The sequence below is a fragment of the Marmota monax genome, unplaced genomic scaffold (assembly GCF_021218885.2).
Source record: "Marmota monax isolate L192 unplaced genomic scaffold, Marmota_monax_Labrador192_F-V1.1 WCK01_AAM20220418_F8-fsc00051, whole genome shotgun sequence".
Taxonomy (NCBI): domain Eukaryota; kingdom Metazoa; phylum Chordata; class Mammalia; order Rodentia; family Sciuridae; genus Marmota; species Marmota monax.
In genome coordinates, this window is record NW_026695202.1 from 2,835,748 (window position 1) to 2,851,473 (window position 15,726).

A 15,726-nucleotide genomic window follows, 5' to 3' on the forward strand; every position below is an offset into this window, starting at 1 on the left:
TTTGCATCAACACTGATTAATAATTATTCATACTAGATCAAATAAAAGCTGTAACTTCTGTTGAACTTTCTTCTAAGATCAAAGGACCTTTTGACAGGTTTAGTTCTTCCTTTAGACTGTCCTTTCTTGTATCTGGCATTTTTTTTCCCCCAGCTCCCTAAACTTCCAGCCTCCCTTACTTATGTTTTTAAATCTTTGGTCTTGTCTGTTTAAAATACCCTTTTTGTCCACTTTGCTGAGCAAATTTTCACCCATGAAGACCCAGTCCAAAGATAGTCTTATGATTCCCTCAGTAGCATTGGTTTTGCCTTCTGTGAACACCTGGGCCCCTCCTATTTCTGGTGCAGGACATGGGGTGTGTTGTGTAGCATATTCTTCTAGACTGAGCCCTCTTGAACTTCCTGTTTGGGGTAGTGCATGGCCCGTAGTAGAAGCATGGTAAATGTCTCGATGCATTGAGTTAAGATGTTCCCTCCAGTTTGATTTTATTTCCCACTGTGATTAACTAAAGAGTATCTCTCTTTTCCCCTGGGAAACTTCTTTTATCTACCTCTCTTGCCTCTGATGCTTTGAAATGCTACAAATGGAACATCTCACTGATAAAATTGCCATTTTTATTCAAGTAAGAGAATAGAGACCTTATATAGGTGTTTTCAATATCCTGTGTATGAGATGTATTTCTCAGGGTAAGTCCTAAGGTAGGCTTGTAAGTTAGGTTACATTGACTTTACTCAGCATTTACTAATCATCCTTTATTTGTTGGGTGTTGTAAGTGCTGGGGATACATAAGTAAATATGTCCTTAGGGAGTCATTTTCTAGATTGCCATGTGACTTCTGACACTTCGTATGAAAAGTCGTGGTTGTTGAGTGCTCATCGTGCCCAGCACGTGCTGAATGCCTTACAGGGTTTAACTCAAAACCAGTGCAACAAGCAAAAGAGGAGCATGAGGCCCAAAGAAGTCAAGGGCTACGACTGGTAGGAAGTGGGGCTGGACTTCCCACCCAGGAAGCTGGTGCTCCTGACCACTGTGCTGCCTTCCTTCCTTAAGAGAGTGGTTGAACGTGTCTGATATAATGAGAACCTGGATTCCTCCACCCACTTAAGAGTCTTGAAAAGAAAGTGTCATTTCCCAGAGAGACATGCAGTTGAATTAAAGTGAAACTTTTTTTTTTTGGAGGATTTCCAGAACCTGAAAACAAAACAGCATATTTAGGAGAGTTTAATTAAATATTTAAGCTATCATAGAGATCTGAAGACAGACCATAACTGTCCAGCACAAATCATGAATGCTGGGCTCACTGACCTTTGCCTTTGAAGCAGAGTAGAATCCCTTTATTACTTAGTATTCACAAGTTCACTTGTGCCCTGTAATATAACCTTGAAATGGAAAAGTCTGATATAAAACAATTTAGCTTCTAAGTTTGATCCGTTTAACATAGGACCATCTTTAGAGAAGTCTTTATTATGTTTGAGGGCTCCTTATTTAGTTTCATTATAATAATCTAATTATGGTTCCATAATGTAACTTTCCATGGAATGGCAAGAGAATTAGTTACAAGAAGAGAGTTTCAGTTTGTTATCAAATAGTTGTGTGATCTTAGACAAGTTTCAAAGAACCTTTGGGCCTTACGTTTCATCATCTGCAAAAGAACGTGATTGAGTGAAAATTAAATCCTTTCAAGTTCCAAAGTCCTTTAGACCAGCTGGGTGCAGTGGCACATGGCTGTAATCCCAGCGATTTAGAAGGCTAAGAAAGGAGGATCTAAAGTTTGAGGCCAGCCTCAGCAACTTGTGAGACCTTATCTCAAAATAAAAAATAAAAAGGGCTAGGGATGTAACTTAGTGGTAATGTGTCCCTGGGTTACATCCCCAGTACCAAAAATACATAAATAAATAACTAAATATATACATACTGTAGATCTGACTCAGAAAATTGAACATTAAGCCCTAGATGAATAAGAAACATAATAATCCCAAATAAAAATTCCTAGCATTTTATGGGATTCCATAATATACAAGGTAATTTCACGTGTATTATCTAAGACATCTTTTTTTTCCGGACCTGGCTCCTGAAATGCATGCCTGAGGAACTACTAAAGTTTTAACTCATTCACTTCACTTTATGTGGGCAAGTCAGTCACTCAAGATAGCAAGGAACAACTTGTTTTAAAGTAATAAGTATATTGAGATCCAAAACACTGTCCATTGCTGCTTTAAGAAAAATATTTGGGTGGAAGAATTCAAGTGTATATCTGGAATGAGTTCTCTGAAAGGTGTGATCTTAAATTCATGTCCCTCATCTGCATGTAAGATTTTTACTGCACTTTCAGTTTTTATTTTATAACAACTTCTCTGTAAATGAGTGTATCTGTTGGGGTATCTCTTTTCATTTTTTTTTTTTGTAATAACATACAAGTAAAATTGACTTTTTGGATGTCAGTTTTCTGAATTTTAGCACATGTACACACAATCAAGAAACACACAGTTTCATAATCTCCAAAATTCTCTCTCATGCTACTTCTTGGTCACAGCCTCCTCTCACTCCTCATCCCTGACAACTTCCAAACTGTTATCCATTGATATAGTTTGTTATCTGGAGGGATGTCATGTGAGTGAAGTCACACAAAGTGTAACCTTTTGAGATTGGCCTCTGACCCATAGCCTATGTGAGATTCATCAGATTTGTTGTATTTACAGTTTATTGCATTCTATTACTGAGTGGCAGTGCATTATATGAACATAATAATTTACCCTGTACCCATTGAGGGTTATTTGGATAATTTCCTTTTGGTGACTATAAAGTTGCTATAAACATCTGTGTACAGGTTTTTTAAAACTTGAGATATAATGCATAACATTTAAAAGTGCACAATATAGTGGGCAACCATCACCACTAATTTTAGAACATTTTCATATCCCAGAAAGGATCCCCAGTCCCATAAGCAGTAAATCCCTACTCCTCTCCCCACCATCCCCGCCCCCATAGGCCTTGGCAATTGCTAATCTACTTTTAGTCTTACAAATTTGCCTATTCTGGACATTTCCTATACACAGATTCATATAACTTTTGGTATGCGCGACTGTCTTCCTTCACTTAGCGTGTTTCTGGGTCTGTCCCTGCTGTCATAGCAGGTGCCAGTGTTTCATTACATTTTGTTGTTGAACACGGTTGGTCTCCACATTCTTGTATCCCACATCCATGGATTCAACTTTGGATTAAAAAAATTACAAAAAAAATCTCTGTACTGCACAAACTTTTTACTTCTCAACATTCCCCAAACAATACAGTATAACAGCTATTTACATGGCATTACATTGTATTTGGTATTATAAGTAACCTAGAGATGATTTATAGAGGACGGGAGGGTGTGTGTAGGTAATGTGGCAGATACTACCCCATTTTATATAAGGGTCTTGAGATTTTATTTTATAAAATATGCTTTAAGAAAAATATTTGGGTGGAAGAATTCAAGTGTATATCTGGAATCAGTTCTCTGAAAGGTGTGATCTTTAATCCATGTCCCTCATCTACATGTAAGATTGTTACTGCACTTTCAGTTTTTATTTTATAACAACTTCTCAGTAAATGAGTGTATCTGTTGGGGTATCTCTTTTCTTTCTTTTTTTTTTTTTTTGTAATAACATACAAGTAAAATTGACTTTTTGGATGTCAGTTTTCTGGTGCCAGGAGTTGAAGCCAGGAGTACTTTTTTTTTTTTTTTTTACACCAGCAAGTACTGACAACTTACAGGTGACCTTGACCCAATTCTTACCCAGAAGCCAGGAGTACTTAACCACTGAGCCACATCACCAGGGCATTTTAGTTATTTTTATTTTGAGATAGGGTCCCATTAAATTGCTCAGGTACTCACTAAACTGATGAGACTGGCTTTGAACTCAAGGTTCTCCCTCCTCAGTGAAGGGAAAACGAGGAACGAGAGATGAGTAAGCAAGAAATGAAAGACGAGACCAGGTGGAGATTCACACGAAATCCACACGAGAGTTTATTTGTCAGAGCTGACAAAGGACATCTCTCTATAGGAGGGAGAGGCCCCAGATGTTCGGGTGTTCAGCTTTTGTGGGGTTGGGGTTTGGTGTTGTAGCTGTGGTGCTGTGGGAGAGACTGGGGATGGTTGCGGCAGAGCTAGGGAATAGCATGGGATTGGCTTACATGGATGGCACCATGGGGCTTCCCAGAGCAACGGGGTCGTGTCCTTGTGGGATTGGCTTAGGGTTATGGTACCATGGAGTAGGTCACTAATGGGGGTGGGGGGAGTTTGGGTAAGAGGAAGTACAGGAAAGCGAAACATCTCATAAGATGGTTAACTTTTAAGGTGGCTGCTCAGATGTTAAATCGAGACCCTATACTCAGTTTCCCAAGTCACTGGATTTACAGGTGTGTGCCACCACACCTGGCTTTATATAAGGGACCTGAGCAAGCACAGATTTTGTTATCTCCTGGGGTCCTAGAACAAGTCCCCACTGATTCTGAGGAACAACTCTAATATTCCATTGTACAGGTATACCACAATTTATTTATTTGTTATTGAATATACAGTTTATTTCTACTTTTTGGTTGTTTTGAATAATGCTGCTATAAACATTTATGTACAAAAGTTTTCATTTCTCTTTGAGTGTATTCTTGGCATAGAATTGCTGGGTCATATGGTAAAGAGACTGCTAACCTGTTCCCCAGAGTGTCTATACAATTTTATATTCTCATCCGCAGCATATGCGAGTTCCAGTTTTTCCACAGCCTTGTCAATACTTGTCTGTCTGTGGACTGCAGCCATCCTGGTGGGTGAAAAGTGCTGTCTCACGGCAGTTTTGATTTGCATTTCTCTGACAGCTAATGACATTGAGCAACCTTTTCATGTGCTAACTCTTTGTACATCTTTTATAAATTTTTTTTCGTTGTAGATGTACACGCACCTTCATTTTGTTTATTTATTTTTCTGTGGTGCTGAGGATTGAGCCACAATCCCAGACCCTGTGTACCTTTTTTTTTTTTTAAGAGAGAGAGAGAGAAAAAAAAATTTTTAATATTTATTTTTTAGTTTTCGGTGGACACAACATCTTTATTTTATTTTTATGTGGTGCTGAGGCTCGAACCCAGCGCCCCACGCATGCCAGGCAAGCGCGCTACCGCTTGAGCCATATCCCCAGCCCCCTGTATATCTTTTTGAAGAAATGTCTGTTCAAAACCTCTTCCCATATGATACTGTGGTGATTTGTCTTTTTATTCTTGAGTTGTGAGAGTGCTTTATATATTCCATACAAGCTCCTTATCAGATACTTAACTTGCAAATATGTTCTCCCAAATATTTTCTGTAGGTTTTTCTTTCACTTGATGGCATCCTTTGAAGCACTTAATAAACTTTCAGTCTTGGATTAAATCTAATTATTTATTATTTTGTTGTTGTTGCTGGTACTTTTGGTGTTATATGTAAGAAACTGCTGTCTAATCAGGGTCACGAAGGTTTACTTGTTTTTTTTTTCCTGCAAATTTCATAGTTTTAGTTATTATATTCGGGTCTGTGATCTGTCTTGAATTAATTTTGTATTTGATATGAAAAAAGGATTCCAGCTTCATTATTTGGTATGTGGATAACCAATTAGCACCATTTGTTGAAAAAACCCTTCTTTCCTCCATTAAATTGTTTTGATATTCTTATCAAAAATTAATATAAGGATTTACTTTGGCATTTCCATTCTCTTACGCAGATCTACATGACTATTCATATGCTAGTACCTGGCTGTCCTGAATACTGTTGCTTTGTCGTAAGTTTTGAAATTAGGAAGTGTGAGTCCTCCTACTTTGTTCTGGGTCCCTTTCTATTCCATATAAATTTTAGGACTGGCTTGTCTGTTTTTGTGAAAATATAGCTAGGATTTTGGTAGGGGTCTTGTTGAATGCATAGATCAATTTTGGGAGCACTGCCATCTTAACAATATTAAGTCTTTCAGTCACTGAACTTAGGATGTCTTTCCATTTATTTAGGTCTTCTTTAATGTACTTTAGCTATGTTTGTAGTTTTCAATCCCTAGCAAACCCCTCCCTGCCAAATGATGTTAACTGTAGTCTTATCACGTTGAGAAAGTTTCCTTCTAATCCTAGATTATCTTATTTTTATTTACTTATTTATTTTTGTAGTAATGAGGATTGAACCCAGGGGCAGTCTATCCTTAAGCCACTCTCCCTACCTTTTTTTTTTTTTTTTCTAGTTTTTGTTTCTTTTACACAGGAACTCACTAAGTTGCTCAGGCTGGCCTCAAACTTATGAGCCTCCTGTGTCAGCCTCCCAAGTACCTGGGATTATAGATGTGAGCCACTGCACTCAGCTTATTAATTTTTTTTAATCATGAAGGGTTATTAGGTTTTGCTAAATGTTTTTTTCTGCACCTACTGTGATGCCTGAGTGGTTTTTGTCCTTTATTCCATTAATATGATATATTGCATTGGTTGATTTTCATATGTTCAATCAACCTGTGCAAACTTTATCCTGAGATAAATTCTACTTGGTCATGATGTATGTCTTTGGGGGCACGGGTGTACTGGGGATTGAACTCAGGGGCACTCTGCCACTGGGCCACATCTCCAGACTTATTTTGTATTTTATTTAGAGATAGAGTCTCACTGAGTTGCCTAGTGCATGCGCCATTGTGCCCTGCACAATGTATAAGTTTTTATATGTTGCTAGATTTAGTTTGTTAATGCTTTGTGAAGAATTTTTGTGTCTATGTTTACAAGAGGTATTGGTCTGTGGTTCTATGTAATGTCTTTGTTTGGCTTTGGTATCAGGGTGATACTGGTCTCATGGAATGCATCAGGGAAGTTATTCCTTTTTTCCTGCTTTTGGTAGTAATTCTGTACCAAATATTTGGTAGAATTCACCAATGAAGTCATTTGAGCCTAGAGTTTTCTTTGTGGGAAGATTTTTTATTACTAATTAATCTTGTAAGTCTTTTCAAATTTTGTTTCTTTTTCTTTTATTCATGTTTAGAAAAATATTTCATGACTAGGGAAATACTTTAAGATTGAGTGAAAGGTGAATATGAAATGTTTATAATGCAGTCACAATTTTTTTTTTTTTTTTTGGTGGTGCTGGGGATTGAACCCAGGACCTTGTGTATGCGAGGCAAGCACTGTACCAACTGAGCTATATCCCTAGCCCCTTGATTTATTTTTTAATTGGAAAAAAATTATATTTTGGAAGAACATATTATATCAGATGACAGAATTCCAAACTCAAATTACATGAAAATATACATTGCAAATTCTTTGTATAATAGGTGAGAAAAATCTCTGGTTATTGAAGATAACCAAATAATATGAAGAAACAAAGAATATGAAGGATTAAGGAGAAGGGTATGAGAGCAAATAGCATTCTTAATAGCAAGCCAAGAAGTAGAAACCTTGTATTTGTGCATGCTTTATTTAAAGTTGATTGATTTTTGAATATTGAACCAGACTTGCATTCCCAGGATAAACCCCACTAGTTTATGGACTGTTATTCTTTTTATATATTGCTGGATTAAATTTGCCATGTTTTGTTGAGGAATTGTGTATCTCTGTTTATGAGGGATATTGTTTACAAGGATATGATTTTTTTTTTCCCTCATGCTATCTTTATCTAGTTCACATATTATTAGAGTGATACTACCCTCATAAAATTTGGAACTAGTTTGGAATTAGTCTCTTCCTTTGTATTTTCTGGAAAACATTGTGTAGGTTGGTAGGGCATCTTTAATAAAGTATTTTTTTCTTTGAGGTATTTTGTGGTGTGTGTGTGAGAGGGGGGGGGGAGAAGGGGAGGAGAGAGAGAGAGAGAGAGAGAGAGAGAGAGAGAGAGAGAGAGAGAATGTAGCTGAGTGAAAGGGATTCTAAATATTTCTGCTTTATGTAGTTTTTTCTTAATCTTTGGAGTTAAAAAAATTAAATATGATGTAAGCTTATCTCTTATTTCCAAGTCTTTGGGGAGAACTGCAAAGATTGAGACAGTTTCTTCTACACCCTGTTTTAGTCACATTGCCTATTTCAGAGTGCTGTGATCTTTCCATTTACTATCTTTTCTTAACACTCAATAGATAACAACAGGAAAAATGCAGAATGTTTTCAGTATTTATATATAAGATGTGCTTAGTGAAAGCTTCTGAGTTATTGGTCCCGTGTTGGTGAGACAACTTTTTCGTTCACTCTTTTAACTGGTACTTAGCAATGTGTGTATATGAGGGATTAATTTGGTAATTTCCCACAGATTCCCTTTATATTTTAATGACTGTAATTCTGATTTTATAATCAGAGGTGGCACCTACATTCTTTCACACATATATATTATGTTCAGAAAAGACATGTTTGCAGAAGTTTTGTGTGCAACTAGATTAACTCTTATACCACAGGTGAAAAAATGGAATCCAGAGGGGATTGTTAAACCAAGGATGTAAATGTCACAGAAAAATCTGACTTCTTAAGTCATTTTTAAAAGAAGAATTTCATTTTCATGTAATGTCTTTTGTGTTTTGTACTTTTTTTTTTCAGAGATACCCAGGAGAGTTTATTTGTCAGAGCTGACAAATAAAGGCACATCTCTCCATAGATGGAGAGAGGCCTGTGTTTTGTACTTTGTATTTTTACAAAGTTCTGTAGTATTGCCTTTAACATGGGTTTTATTAACTACAATAATATTAAATTTAACTGCTAGGTGAAAGGAAGTTGGATTTTTTTCTTCTTCCATTTGGTCCTTCAGTAACCCTTCCCTTCCAGGTTCTCTGTGTCGACACTAACCCTGACAGGGTAATCTCTAAACTGAGTAGTCTAGTAAACCAAGACTAACCTCTCCCTACACACACACACACACACACACACCCCACACACACCCCCCACACACAGTCTGCTTCCAGTGACAACATGAACTAATGGCATAGCTTCTCACATCATAAGCCATTTCACAGACCAGTTCTTTGGGGGAAGTGATGGTTCATTTTGAATGGCCCATGAGACTGTTGAATCCTGAATCATATTAGAATCCAGCTGTGGAGTGAGGCAAGTGGGAAATTCCTTGTAGGCGAGGACCCCACCACAACCAGGTTCGAGCTGAACCTTCTAATAAGACTCCTTTGAAGGAGGTACAAGACAAGAGCTGTCACCAGGATACCATAGTACTTACTGTAGCACCTTGCTTCTATAATTAGAACTGTATATGACAAGTTGTAAGGCCAAAGCCCTTTTAAAGCTAAAGAGTCTTCCGTTTTTTTTTCCAATTGATAAATAAAGAGAGCTAAAATCTAAGATACATTTAGTATTTCAGCATCAGAAATTGATCATTGTGTCCTGTTCAGGAGCCTTTTGTCTTCCCTCTTGTGTTGCCACAAATACTCCAGTTTCATTTTCCAGCATGTCTCTGACCCTGCAGATTTAGAAAACACATAATTAGCTTTTCTTCACCTTATACATCATGTCATGCTTACCCATTTAAGCTTAGATCTTTTATGGGATAACTTCTTGCTTGATGGAGTCTTATTAGACCAAAGTGTAGTAATAATCTGTGTGTCATCTGGGATGAATAAAATGCTATTAAAAATGATCACTTTATTAAAAGGAATCTTCTGAGAGCAGTGGTGTGTTTGCACGACACTTTGCCATTGAACCAAATAAGAAGTCTTGTTAAGAGGTCTGGGATCCACAGAAATCTTTGATTTCTTCTGCCTTCTTGCAGTCCAGATGCTTTTCACTGTAGGCAGCAGAGTCAAACTCTGCACATGACAAACCTACAAACCACAAAGCGATGGCAGCAGGCAGAGTGGAATGCTGTAAAATTTTTATCATCATATTTGAGGTGATCGTGTTACTTGTTAATGCCAAAAATGCAGGTTCTAACAAGTGGCAGTTCCAGTCTGCATGCAGGCTTGTCACTGTGCCTTCTTTAGCTAGGCTCCTCTGCTTTCCCCCTTGTTTTAGGCTTTGAAGTTCACAGGTCTCTTCTTTCATTCATGGAGTGGCATGAGCCTCTCGACCTTGACCTTATCCCCTGGAAATCTAATTAGTCAACTTTAAAAATGGTCAACTGCTGGGCTTTTTTTTTCTCTCCCCCACCCTCCCCAAAACAGAAATGCCAGCCTGTGTAGCCTCATGCGTGGATAAGGATCAAGAAAGCAAATGTTAGGGCTGGGGCAGCTCGGTAGCAAAGCGCTTGCCTAGCACTCGAGAGACACTGGGATCCTTAGCACCATACAAAAATTAACAAATAAAATAAAAGTATTCTATTCATCTACAACTACAAAAAAAAAATAAAAAAAGAAAGGAAATGTTAAAAAAAATAGAAAAAACAAATAAATAAAAGAAAGGAAATGTTGATGATTCCATACTCAGGCTACATCTTCTTTATCCTACATTAGTTGTGAATGGCCTGGAATTAGAAATCCCAACAGTAAAAACAATTTCTTTTTCTCTTTTTAGAGAGGACTAGATTAAGGGACTGTCCTTTTGGATTAATTTTTGGAGATTTGAAGTCAACCTGTGTTCTTTCACAGGAGAAGTTTTGTGTGTTTGTGTGTCAGGGGGCAATCTTAGATTTTAGCTCCTATTAAAACCCACTTTAAACATATTTTTCTTTCTAACTTTTCAAAACGTCAGAGGTGCTAGTTTCTTACTTCTGATCTCAGGACCCCTTTATTCTTCAGCATTATTAGCAATCTCAGTAGTGAAACACAGGTAATTAGCAATCTCAGTAGTGAAACACAGGTAATGTCTTCTTATGACAGTACTTTTGGCTTTAGGCACCAAAAAGGTGTATCTACCACCTCTTTGGGGCCAGGGTCTAGGAAGCTGTTTTTGCAGATGTCTGTTATGTCAGAGATATCAGTAGGATTCTGTCTGCACCAAGAAAATCAGGACATCAGTCCCAGAGACTCCTTATTAGCTACAGATTGATGTGCACAGGGTTGGCTGACTTCCAACTTCCTGAGTTTTTCTGATCAGATGAGCTGGGATGCAGGGGTGTGGCTGAAGGGGAAGGAATGAAGATGAATGGCCAGGCTTCCCCCGCCAATCTGCACAGGAAGGTACTGTTGTGGGCTCTATGGAAAAGTTCTGAGTTACTGCCCTGGCAGTTCTAGCACTTCACCCAGTTAACAGAAAAGTCGAAAGAACAATCCAATAAACACGGTATTCCCTTCACCAAGATTCATATTTTGCTACTTTTTGTTTATTTTCCTTCCTTGTGCCCCTTCTTTCTTTTCCCTCCCTCTTTCTTTCCCTCTCTCCTGACCCCTCCTCTCTAGACACACAAACCTTTTTTCCTGAAGTATTTCAGGTAAGTTCCAGACATCATGATCGTCACTCCTGAACATTTCAACATGTGTCTCCAAAGAACAATGATGTTCTTCTACATACACCCAATAATATCATCAAATATAATCCATACTAAAATGTACTCAATTGTCCCCTGCCCTTTTTTTTTTTTGATCCAATATCTAATTAAGGACTATATGTGGCAGTTTGTGACGAGTTAATACAGTTTGCAGGATTATGTAGTAAGATCCCCTTAAAGAAGATGGTGGTTCAAAGGAGCCCCTTCCCACATTAGGCTCACTCTCTTGTGGCACCCTGGGTGCCTTTAGTGTGCAGGGAGTCAGCTGTTCAACACCAAATCTTCCTATCAGTCCCATTACACATTTTGGTGCAGTTCATCCTAGTCTGTTGTGACGCATCACTTGGGATGATTCAAATAGGTGGGTGCTGGGAAGTTCCTGTGTTGCCAAGGGCTGCTTCCTTCCTACAGAGAGATGACTGAGGTTTCTCTGGAGCACTTACATAACAAAGTGAGGTATCAGCTCTGTGACTGAGATCCATGCAAAGGATGACGTTACATTGCCTGGCTCTCTAGGCTTTCCGGTGGTGGAACTCGTGGGTGGTACACACTTCAGCAGGTAAAAGCAACTGGTATTAAGATAGGCACCTCAACCAGGCATAGTGGTGCATGCCTATAATCCCAGTGGCTTGGGACGGTGAGGCAGGAAGATCCTGAGTTCAAAGCCAGCCTCAGCAGCAAGGCACTAGGAAACTCAGGAACACCTTGTTTCTACATAAAATATATGAAAGGGCTGGGAATGTGGCTCAGTGGTTGAGCGCCTCTGGGTTCAATCTTCAAATAATAACAACAACAACAATAATAAGGAACCCTTTCCTTGAGTAGGAGTGCTCCACCCTTGAATCACAGTTCAAAGATCTTGCTTTATCTTGCCAAACATAAAGATTTAAATGAATTTATCTGTTTACTGAAATCAAAGAGAAGTTTGTTGACACTTTGGAACAAATATAATAGGATAGTGTGCAGCTTTAATATTTATGACTTAATTTTTTTTTAACAAAGTTCTAAAAATGTAGGAAAAGTCATGCTTAATCCTGTGGTGCCAGTATAGCTAATATGATCATTTTGCACATCCCTTTCTAGAATTCCCATGTGCAGTGTTTCACATAATTATAAAACTGGGGGGGCTTAGGATCTGGCATTCTGTTTCTTTTCAATTAACGTTATGTTGCACTATTTCTATTTTTAAAAACCTCAAATTGTATGCAGCCATTAAAATTACAGAAGAACATGAAAGCTACTAGAATCTAGCCATTCCCCTGATGGTGGACATTGTTTCTAATTTTTTATGATCACCAATGATGTAATGCAATTGTTGGTAAAAATTAGTTGAAAAGAAGGGATTGAGGACTAGGAATAGAAAGGGGTGAAGTAGGCTGGAAAGCAGGGACAGAAGCTCTTTGCAACTTAGTTCTGGGAGGGAGAAAAGCTGCTGAGGCAGGTGTAAGGTTGTCTCTGTGTCTAGAAAGGTAATGGGAATGTTCAGGGGATAAGGAGTTAAAAGGGATGGTTTTTTAATCCACACTTTCAAACTATTCTCCAAAAAACAGTACAAATTTATATTATATACTCATTTCCATGGACTCACTCCAATATTAGAAGTTTTCATTTGTCATTTTCAATTTTGAATCTACAGATATGAAACAAGAATAAACCCTTTTGTCCAGGTTTCTGATTGCCTTTCTAATGAATTAGCTGTTCTTTTTCTATTCATTTTATCATCTGTGGCCCTATTGTTTTCTTACTAATTTGCTTAAGTTTTTTTTTTTTTTGAGAGAGAGAGAGAGGGAGAGAATTTTTTTAATATTTATTTTTCAGTTTTCGGTGGACACAACATCTTTATGTTATTTTTATGTGGTGCTGAGGATTGAACCCAGCGCCCTGTGCATGCCAGGCGAGCGCACTACCACTTGAGCCACATCTCCAGCCCTTAAGTTTTTTTTATTATTATTTTTTTCTGTAAATATTTTTTCTATATTGCTACTCTTTGGTCTTAAAAATTATTATTTTGCAGTACAATCTATTGCCTTTGTTTTTGTTGGTGGTGGTGGTGCCAGGGATTGAACTCAGGGAAACTTAATCACTGAGTCACATCTCTAACCCTTTGTATTTTTTATTTTGAGACAGACTAAGCTAAGTTGCTTAGTGTCTCACTAAATTGCTAAGGCTGGTCTTGAACTTGTGACCCTCCTGTATCAGCCTCCCGAGCTGCTAGGATTACAGGCCTGCAACAGCACACCCAGCACTCCTCTTTTCTTTTGTATTTTCTTCTAAGTTTAGAAAGTTATTGCCTCTAAAGTTTTATCTAGAAAATATTTTTATATAATATACATTGTTATTGAAGATCTAGATCTTCAAGATCATATGCTTTTTATATAGTAAAATATAAATAAAACAACTTTTCCTTCCAAATAATCATTACCATACAATTTCAAATGCATTTTCTCTTTATTGGTATATGATGGATTTTTATCATAAATTATTCTGTATTTGTCTATCTTGTGTGACCCAATCTCTTCTGCCGATTTCTATTTTTGCAAATATAAGCATGGAGTAAGCCTATTTTATTATTATTACCTTTAGTATGAACTCTTACAACTGGATAATAGATATGTCATAGATCCAAATATTAGAAATCGATCGTAGGCAAAAATGTTGGGACAAAAATAGAAGAAACTCATTATCATCATTTTATCTGAGCTTTCCTGACAACCTAGTTCTATGCATATTTCTTTGAATACTGCTTCAGATTTTTATTTCAGAATTGAGGGAAAAATTTTTAAAAGTAAATACAAACTTATAGACAAAATTTTATTTTATTTTTTGTAAGAGGCAGAATTTAAGGAAAAAATCTTGATGATTTTGATTAGGTGAGTACTGTCTTGCTATTTATCTATTCATCTGTATTCATCTGTTTGTATTTTTAACTTTTTTGGTAAATAGGCCTGGGGACTTAGCTCAGTAGTAAGATCAGTTGCCTAGCATGTGCAAGGCCCTGGGTTCAATTGCTAACACCACCAAAAAAAAAAAAAAAAATTGGAAGATAGTCTCTCCCCAGTAAGATTGTAGCTTTTCTTTTCTTTCTTTCTCCCCACCCCACAGGATTTCGGCATCAAACCCAAGGTCTTGAACATGCTAGGCAAGTGCTCTTGCCACTGAGCCATATCCCCAGCTCAAATTGTAGCTTTTCCTGTCCGTAGATGATACACCTTTCTCACACTAGCCCTCTGAGCTTAATAGTTGGGTGGTACCTTTAGTGTAGATGTTATGTAAGGAATTGTCACTGTCTTTTAGCATTAGTCATCCCGTGAAATTGAAGGAGTCAGTAAGGCAGGATGGAATTAGGAGCTCGTATGACAGTCCTGACTCGGACACCAATTTGTTACCTGTCTTGACCTTGGTTTCTTCATTAGGAGAATGAATAGGTTGACCCATGACTCAGAAAGTCTCTCTGAAGCTGACGTTCTGTGATTCTCTTTTCATGAGATGTTATCACTAGGAATCCTTATTCCTACATTTTTTTTAATTGGACAAATAATTTAATGAGGTAGAGATAGAAGGTTTTTTTCTACATACAATAAAGTGTTATTCCCACATATACATAATGACCAGTTTTATTTTTTTCCCACATTTTTAATTGGTGCATTATAATTATACATAATGGGATTCATTGTTACATATTCATACATCCACACAATATCACAATATAATTTGACCAGTATTACCCTCCAGGATTTCTCGTTTTCTTTCCTTGGTCCCTTTCCCCTCTAATCTCCCTCTGATCTTCATGAGATCTGCCCACCTTTTTTTCCTTTTTCCTCTCCAGCTTCCACATATGCAAGAAGACACATGACCCTTGACTTTCTGAGTTTGGTTTATTTCTCTTAACATAATGGTCTCCAGTCCCATCCTTTATCCTGCAAATGACATACTTTTATTTTTTATGGATGAATAAAACCCCATTGTGAACATATGCCACATTTACTTTACCCATTCCTCCACTGATGAACACCGAGGCTGGTCCCAACATAGGCTATTGTGAGTTCTGCGGCTATAAACGTGAATATGCAAGTATCGCTAGAGCATGACAATTTTAATTCTTTAGAATAAATGTTGAGCAGTAGTCTAGCTGGGTTACATAGTGGTTTCTCTCCTAGTCTTTTGAGGAAACTCCATACTGATTTCCACAGTGGAGATTTACAATCCTACTAATAGTACAAGAGTGTTCCTTTTCTCCACATTCTTTCCAGCATTTATTATTGTTTGTGTTCTCAATGGCTGCCTTTCTGACTGAAGTGAGCGAGACCTCAGTGTAGTTTTGATTTGCATTTCCCTAATTCTACATTGCCTTCTAA

General features: G+C 37.5%; 1 protein-coding gene across 3 annotated transcripts in view; it reads left to right on the forward strand.

The window, feature by feature from the left end:
• Txnrd1 (thioredoxin reductase 1) overlaps nt 1-15,726 on the forward strand; it is a 235,910-nt gene that overhangs the window by 129,875 nt on the left and 90,309 nt on the right. The gene's annotated exons all lie outside the window — the stretch shown is intronic.